Genomic DNA, 9567 nt, shown 5'->3' with positions numbered 1-9567 from the left:
TACAGTGAGTAGCGCAAATATCGGTCCGCTATGGATTTTTGCCTTTCTCCTAAAAAGATATAGCAATCACTTGCAAAACCGAAAGTATAAAAGTGCTCCAAAGGGCCGAATGGCATATATCACTCGACTCAGCTCGACGAGCTGAGCATTTTCTGTATGTATGTGTGTGTGTGTATGTGTGTGTGTATGTGCAGATTTTTATTCTCACTCACTTTTCTCAGAGATGGCTGGACCGATTTTCATGAAATTAATTGCAAATGAAAGGTCTCATTGTCCCATAAGACCCTATTAAATTTCATTGTAATCGGATTTTTAGTTTAGAGGTTATGTATCAAAATTTAAAAATCATGAAACATCATTATCTTGAAAACTGCACAGCTGATTTGAACGAAATTGATTTCTAATGAACGGGCTACCTGAAATATCCTTAACTTTTGAATTTCATTAAGATTGAACTTGTGGTTCAAAAGTTATGATAAGAAACGTGTTTTGAAGACTACTTAATCTCACTCATGTTTCTCAGAGCTGGCTGAACCGATTTTCATAAAATCAGTGTCAAATGGAAGGTCTAGTTGCCCCATAAGACGCTATTGATTTGTTTTGCAATCAGACTATTACCTTGCCTGTTATGTTTAAAAATGTGAAATCCAGCTATGAAAAGGAACATATTCCGAAGACTACTTGAACTCACTCACTTTCTCAGAGATGGCTGACCCGATTTCCACAAAATTAGTGTCAACTAATAAGTCTAGCTGCCTCGTAACACCCTATTGAATTTTACTGTAATCGGACTGTAACTTCGTCTGTAAAGTAATAAAATGGGAAAATCACGAAGTTTCATTATCTCAGAAACTACACAACTGATTTGATCTATATTATTTTCAGATGAGCGGGCTAGTTAAGGTTTAATTATAATTGAACTTAAGCCACCGTTATGTATTAAACTGTTAATAAAACAACGAAAGTCTATTATTTTAAAGATTACATTATTTGAACATAACTAGTATCATCTCGATCAGAAGAGCTTAACAAAAAAATTACAAAATTCTATCAATGCGAGATACAAATAACATATTTTGATACAATTTTGTATTTTTCCATATAATTTTGATAACAAAATTGAATCTGAATGAGTTATTATAACAAAACCTGAAATGAAGTAGTTCTGAAACAAGTCTAACTAATTTTTTCGTTTTTAATAAAACCTGTTGTTTCTAACAATGTTTGTTATTATACTGTTCTGAATACTATCTTATTTTGTTAGAAAGCTGATACATTAGTAACAAATTTTGATGTTTTTTGATATGTATATCATTTCTGTTATAATTTTTGTTATTTTAACACCTAACGGGATCAAATTAAAAACACAGCCTGTAAGATTTTTCCCGTAACAAACTAACAGCTTCTGTTATATTTTTGTTTTTTCTTTCTGATCTGGATAGGAACGAGTCATCTCTCAAACTTACAAATAACAAATTTCATAACAATTTGATTAGTGGCTCAATAGTTATGGAAAGAAAAGAAATTCAAAGGCAACTTAAAACTATACCTGCTTTGATTGATATATGTGGTCTCAACATAATTTAAATGTGGTATCGTACTATTTGAACGTTCCGAATTCATTGATTCCTTGCGATGTGCTTAAAGACTCCAAATGCACGACAAATCGGCCATAGGATATGATCAAAGTCAAAAAACAAATCGTTTGAAATGATTGGTTATATCGAAATGACAACATCCTCGACTTTTGGCTTCTGTACATCGCCCTAATTCTGAATATATTCATATTGGGTGGTATTCGGTCATTTTCAGCTAATTTTCTGGCATCAATCTGACACCAGAAAAACTCATATTGGGAGGTGCTTAGTTATTTTGGTTGTTTTCCAGAAACTAACAGTGGTCGTCTTTAAATTCAAAATGGTGTCAAGGGTCAATGTTTGGTTTCTATGCATCATCTCGATTACGGAAATATCCATGTTGAGTATTATTTGGTCATTTTCGACTGTTTCCTATTAGTTGCCATTTAGCGATTCAAAATGGTGCCTGAGGTCAATTGTTAGCTCATTGCATCATTCTGGTTACAGAGATACTCATATTGGATGGTATTTGGTTATTTTTGGCTGTTATTCACAAACCGGAAGTCGCCATCTTGGATTTCAAAATTGTATTTAAGATAATTTCTGGCCTCTGAGCGTCATTCTGGTTGAAGAAACACCCATATACCCATAACCTAGAATCCAAAATGGGGTCTGTAGTCGATTTCAGCTGCTGTGTATCATTCTAGATCCGGAGATACTCATGTTAGACGGAAATCGGCCATTTTTGGCTGTTTCCAGAAACCAAAAGTTGCCATCCTACAATTCATAATGGTGTCGGAAGTCGATTTGTGGCTCCAGTGCATCATTACGATTCCGAAAATACCCATATTGGATGGTATTTGGTCGTTTGCCGCTGTTTTTCCGGAACCGGAAGTCGCCATCTTAGAATTCAAAATGGTATCTGTTGTCGAATTTAGCTCCTGTGTATCTTTCTTCATCCGGATATTATTATATTGGGTGGAAACCGTCCATTTTTGGTTGTTTTCCGGAAACCGGAAGTTGGCATCATACAATTCAAAATGTTGCCTGAGGTCGATCATGGAACATATTTGTTACCACTCAAAACATTCACCCGCCAAATATGGTTCCATTTAGTTGATGAGTTCGCAAGATGTGCAGAAATTTGTGCAGAAACATGTGCTTCCATAAGAGAGAGGGGCGTCGAACCATTATGGACATATTTATTACTTTTTAAAACATCCACATGCCAAATTCGGTTTCATTTGCTTGGTTTGTTCTTGAGTTGTGCAGAAATGTATGTTTCATTTGTATTGGACCCCTCCTTTCCAGAAAAAGGAGGGGTCTCAAACTATCATAGGAACAGAGCCGGATTTATGGGGGGGCCCAGGGGGCCCGGGCCCCAGGCCTCCACATTTTTGGGGCCCCCACAAATCAAGAAAAAGATTTTTTCTTTTTTAAAAAATAAGATTCAATCAAAAGTTTGATTTACAGTAAGAAAATTTGAACAGAACATTTCAATCTGACACTTTCCTTCAGTTTTATTTTTTCGCGAGCGCCAATATCACAACTACATCCATAAGAGTTCACCTAGGATTCTCTTGGAATGACACACATTAACACACCATTTGAATCGAACCAACGCACATGGGAAGTAAAGCAGAGAAAGAAAATAACCCACGAGTTTTTTAATGCATTGCTTTTGCTAACTTGTCCGAATCAGGGATACCAAATGTGCTTTGCAAAATGCAGATTTTCTGAGTTCGTGTGCAGATTTTATTGACCTGCAGATGTGCGTAGTTTTTTCCTAGTTTCTATTATTGTCAGAGTCGTCTTATATTTGCGCAGTCTTTCTCAAATTGTGTGCAAATTTTTGCCTGTGGATCGCATTTTTTTTAGGTATCAAGAAAAAAAATCGAAGCTGAAACTTATTAAAAATACCGCACAGTGCGTACCACTGTGATTAATGAAAGACAGTCAAACTTAGCATTATAAGGTTTCGAGTACGAGTATACTGAAGGAGTTGAATGTTAATTATTCAATCAATAAGTTTTCTGCAAAAAAACTCGTAAAGCATAGTTTACAGTTCCAAGCGAAGTGAAACATTTGACAAGTGAAAAAGCGTAAATTTTCGCTCGCGAAATCTGTCGTGAAAACCCGTTTGTGGAACATGCAGGTATTTCACCAGTCTGCAGTTTACAGTTTAAGTGAAGCGAAACTCACGAGTTTACACTCCGAGCGAAGTGAAAATTGGCTGCAACTGACAGAATAGAAACGCACGCAAGTTTTCGCTTGCTGCTGCTTTTTTCACTAGCGTTTGCATCCGGGAAAAAATAAACCCAAGTGAAAAAGATGAGATCCACAACCTTTGATTTCGCTGGATCGAATTTGTTTACAGTTCCAAGCGAAGTGAAACTGTTGCAGGTTGCATTTTTCACGAGCGTGAAAAAATGAACGTTTTGCATAAGATTTTCACCTCGCTTGGAACTCTAAATAGGGCTTAAGAGAAAATTCTAACAAATTTTTGGTAATTTTTCAAAAGCAAATAAATGTTTTCTACCTCGTACGATAAAAAAATGGTTTTGTTTTATTTTGGGGCCCCGCACTATAACTGGGCCCCGGGCCCCCACAATCGTAAATCCGGCCCTGCATAGGAACCTTTATCGGCACCAAAAACCCCCACATACAAATTTTCACGTCGATCGGTTCGGTAGTTTTCGAGCCTATATGGATCAAACAAACAGACAGACCGGACTACATTTTTATATGTATAGATTATAACATCAATATTTTAGAGCCTAAAGAGTGAATATACATTTATTGGATTGAAGCGGTCATGTAAATCTATTTTTACAAATAAAAGTTTGAATGAGAAAGGCTGGGTCTGACCGCTAGGTGGATTAACTTAGGTTTTTTTTTAAATTCATCACTTGTGACAGTCTTAAACATCTTTGAAAACATCACTTTGACATATGGAATTAAACGAACTAAGGAAACTAATAGCAAACTTCCATATTTCCAGAAATTTCCTATTTTTGACCTGGAGCCAACCTAATTGCTGATCAGAACCATTCTGTATCAGCTTAGGTTTGATCCTGACAGTACCTTCGAAGCGCATCGTAAAATTTGTCAGTTTTAGCACACCACCGCATGCCATTAAAGATTCAAAAACTTTAGCTATTTGCAAATATTAATTACGATAAATTTTCGAAAAATGAAGTTTATTGCTTGGTTTAGTGTGGCCTACACATCGACAAAGTTTCATTGAATTCTGAGAGGGTGCTGCCAACATCTGGAACGAGTTCCGGCGCAATTAACGAAAGCAGAATTGTTTGAAAACAATCTTTAAACTTAATTTAATATTGAATCGTCTTGATAAAGATGGTTTATCTGGTGACTGCACAGCAGCATCATTACGATCAAAACTACTTCTCCTATAGGTTTGTCCCTATACCAACCAAAAACAAAGTATGTAACAACTTATGGATTGCATCAGTTAGATCAAATTGCATAAACAATCTCTACCCCATAGTTCCGCCTGCATTACAACATTTGCTTTCGCCAATCTCTCCCAGCATTATCCTCCGTGATTATCTGCCTGCAGGTGCAAATTGCTTCTTAGTCGCGTTGCACCAACAACAAAACACAGTTGCACAAACCCTCACCACCCTCCCCTGTGTACATAGTATATTGTTTGATTACATGATGATATGTGAGATGATTTTTCCTCCTTACTTTGAAAACAAACTTTCAAATAATGATGGAAAAACGCGTGAACCTTCCGGTTCCCGACTAAACCCCCCCTCGTACGTCGTTCCTTCAAATCATGAGCTGAAAAGTGAAAAATTTGGCTTGCATCTCGCTGTACAACTGCTGCCGCCGGCACTTTGCAACCCACATGTGCCGGGAAAACAAGGACCGGGTGCAAAAAAAATGCAATTTTCTGCTGCGGATGCGGAAAATCGCACCAAGGAAAGATGCAAAACTTGCCGAGCTTGGCAGAATATCTATGCGGGAGCAAACGAAGGAAAACTTCGCAGCGCATAATAATGCATCCGAAGGTATGTATATCTTCTTACGATGCTCCTTTTGTGCGGAGGAAACAAGAGGAACAGCGGAGTTTCGGTGTAAAGTTTCCCGCATCATATGTGTGCAATCTTTATTCGTATCTTGCTTGCCTTTCCTCTTCCTATCCAGCAACACTAACGAATGGCTGTTCTGTGCTTGAATTAGGATTCACGTGGTTTAAAAGTCGCGATATTATGCAAAACACCAGTTCAGTGGTTCGGTGGGTTGGTGGAGGAATGCAAGTTTTCCTCGAGAAGTGTCTTCCGCTTTTTCGGAAGACTTTGGATATGTGTGAGCAAACTTTGCTGCCGGTTGGGTTTTGTAAATGGGAAATGTAAACATGTTTTGCCGTTTGTTAGCGACATAACACATTTTCTCTCTTTTCTCGGTAAAATATTGTGCACAATTGAAATATGGGTCATAACTCAGTGGCATTTTTTGTGCAATTAATTGCATTTTTGTCGGTAAACCAAGATTTCCACAGCATAAAATTGTGTGATTTTGATTTTATTAATCTGTCATAAATATCACTAGTCGTATTGTTCTAAAATTTCTGTAAAGCTTCATAATTAAATTGTAAAATTTTCTGTTTATAACCGATACTAAATATAAATACCGATAAAAAAGTATGTGTTTTGGCCAGATAAAATATCATCACAGTAGATAAAAAAAAACAAACGTTCCAGAACAACCATTCGATTCCACTTGTACTCCAAATACACAACCTACACAACCCAACGAATCTACCTCAGTGCCGTCCAATCGAAGATTTCTTTGGGATTATAAGATCAAACAACAAACAACAATATCGGCACGCTAGCCTGAAAGGCTAATAGCGGTCTCGATCAACCAGATTAGTTGAGAAAATTCGTTATCGATATTGTTTTTGGCACATTTTGCATGTTGTAGGATAAGTACGAGGATACACCGTGCCCCGGTGCTGAGTCGAGAAAATTTCCAGCTCGAAAAGATCCTAGACCTGATCGGGAATCGAACCCGATATCACAACCGTGTGGGAGAGCTAGCCGACCAACATCGCTTACCACAGAACTACGGGGACCACAATTAAAATTTTAAGATCAACGAACTGCAAACAGTTGATTGGTAGAATCAAAAGATGCATAATAAAAAAGCTTCTTCGGAAGGTCGATCACGGACCCTTTTCAAATGTTTCATTTTATTTCGTTCCTAATGAATGTATCTTCATAGGAAATGAATCGGTTTTACCTTAAATTAATCAATTTTTTCCGACAGTACTGAAAAGAAAATCTAAATTTCTAATGTGAGGTAAAAACCGACCGAAGGTTAGAATAAATACGGGTAAATCGAAAGATGTCGAGCAAAAAGTTAATTTCTTTACTACGGCCAGAGCCGGATTTAAGGGGGGGGGGGGAGCCGAGCCCCTACATTTTTGGGCCTCCCACCAAACGAGAAAAAGTTCTATTCTCTATCAAAAATGAAATTCAATCAAAAGTTCAATTTACAGCAAGAAAATTTGAACAGACCATTTCAATCTGAAACTTTCTTTCAGTGTTATTTTTTCGCGAGCGTCAATATCACAACTACATCCGTAAGATTTCACCTTCGATTCTCTTGGAATGACACACATTAACATACCATTTGAATCGAACCAGCGCGCATGGGAGATCAAGCAGGAAATATAATAATACACATGTTTTTTAATGCATTGCTGTTGATTCCAAAAATAAGTTTACTTGTCCGAATCAGGTATACCAGATTTGCGTTGCAAAATGCAGATTTTCAGAGTCCGTGTGCAGATTTTATTGACCTGCAGATGTGTGTAGTTTTTTCCTAGTTTCTGTAGATTATTGCCAGCGTAGCCTTATATTTGCAGTCTTTCTCAAATTGTGTGCAAATTTTTGCCTGTGGATCGCATTTTTTTCAGATTGCGGTAGGTTTTTTTTCGGATATCAAGAAAAAATTTCCGGATTTCGAGCAGTTACAGACATCTTTCGAAAACATCTGGCACCTCTGGTCCAAATCATTCGACAGTTAGATCTGGGGTGGCATTGCGCAGCTCGATTCGAACGATTTTCGCTATTTACGAGTAGGACACATACTGCCAGGTATGCTTCAAGCTTGAAAGAAGCTGTCATTGTCATCTGCCCTGCGGCTCATCTAACCCGCAAAGTCGAAAAAAATACGAAAACCGAAACATAACGCCCCCCAGCGATCATTTAGTTTCGAGTTGCTCGAAACGAAATGCGCTGTAAACAGTGAGCAAGAACCGAATTTATAATTACATTTATTCAAAATGAGCGATCGCCACAAAACCCCGCGTATATCAAAGTGAAGCTCAAAAAAGAAGATTAAATGAAGAAAAAAATCAAAAACTCGTTAGTGCCTTGCAAAAATTATTTTATTTAAGGATTTATTTGAGCCTAATGATCTCGAACGCAACTGGAGAAAGGTCTTTTTCGAAGATGAAATTGATTGAAAAAAGGTTGCGTACGACTATGAAGAATGAAAGGCTGTCAAACTTAGCATTGTTAAGTTGAGAGTACAATATTCTGAAAGAGTTGAATGTTGATTATTCAATCAATAAATTCTCTGCAAAAAAAACTCGTAAGGAAAATTTCTAGCAAATTTTTGGTAACTTTTCAATAACAAATAAATGTTTTTAACTCGTACGATAAAAAAAGGTTTTTTTTTTGGGGCATCCACTGTAAACTGGGCCCCGGGCCTCCTTAATCGTAAATCCGGCTCTGACTACGGCAGACATTGTTTAGGGCCGAACAGACTGCACACCGCATCAAATGATAACGGCCTACGATGTATGAACTTTGCAGCCTTCGTTGGTATGGTATTTCGGGATCCGCAGAGCAGGCGGAAACTTGAGAATTCGTTCCGACATTGTCCATTGGTAGTCCACTAGTTGCCAGCGAGTTCTCGGCTGTAGCCTGCATTGGTTCCGGTTGGGGAAATGATGAAGCATAGCATGCTTCTATCAACGGTTGCGATAAAAAAAGGGACAAAAATAGCCGATTTTTACCTTTGAACGCACTGAAACTACCCATCAATCATAGTAACGCATGAGTCAGCAGAAACAAATTGACAGCTCTATCAATCGAACTCTAACCGTAATGGCGTGCATGGATACCGGATACAACATCTTGGCACCATGCTTGTCTTTTCTCCTCAGTAAACCTCTAGAGTGCAGGAGAACATCTTGCACTGCGGAGACAACTGCCGTCACACTAAAGAGCAAATCAATACGCTCAGCGATAAACGATTTTTTCTGTTGAGCTACCTGAACGCACTGCGGTGAAATCTGAAATCTCTCTCTTGCGAGACAATGAACTAGGGAACCTATACATTAGAGAAATGACAAGACACTCACCGTTGAGGCAACTGTCAACATCAAAACGGGCGAGCTGTTTAATTTTGCATTGCCGTTATCCGTTTTGATGTTGACCGTTGCCTTAACGGTGAGTGTCTTGTCATTTCTCTAATGTATAGGTTCCCTAGGTGAAAGCATTTGCTTCACGCAGGTACATACTGAGGAGAATGACAAGCATGCTTGGCACTATTGGACAACAATCAGAGCATCGAAAGAAAGCCTGGTTCCGGACGGCTGACAACCCTGAGCGACAAGAAGCTTCAAAAGATGCTGAAGAGGAAGAACGAGGGAAAAGTGGCTACATCGCTTGACCGAGAGGTATAAACGGCCAAACAGTGAAAAAGTATCTGGCAAACATGGACATACACGTCAGGAAGCGACAGTCCCATTAACTGGTTTCGGAGCTGCAGGCAATGCCGCAACAATACCGCCTGAACAGGATGGTCAAACCGATTTTCCGGGCAAATTGCGACGTGGCGTTGGTGATGGACGACGATACCTGTCTTACATGGATAGCAACGACTGGCAGGGCGCTTCGTAATTTACTTTCCCTATGAAGGAAGTGAGCACCGAGGTGAAGTT

The 9567-nt window shown here is 38.5% G+C and overlaps 1 protein-coding gene across 1 annotated transcript in view; it reads left to right on the top strand.

Moving 5' to 3' along the window:
* LOC129719497 (glycerol-3-phosphate phosphatase-like) overlaps positions 1-9567 on the top strand; it is a 393537-nt gene that overhangs the window by 255115 nt on the left and 128855 nt on the right. The window lies entirely within an intron of this gene.

This window comes from Wyeomyia smithii, chromosome 2 (genome assembly GCF_029784165.1).
Source record: "Wyeomyia smithii strain HCP4-BCI-WySm-NY-G18 chromosome 2, ASM2978416v1, whole genome shotgun sequence".
Lineage (NCBI taxonomy): Eukaryota > Metazoa > Arthropoda > Insecta > Diptera > Culicidae > Wyeomyia > Wyeomyia smithii.
Note: the sequence above shows the minus strand (reverse complement) of the source record. Positions and strands in the feature narration are given on the sequence as shown.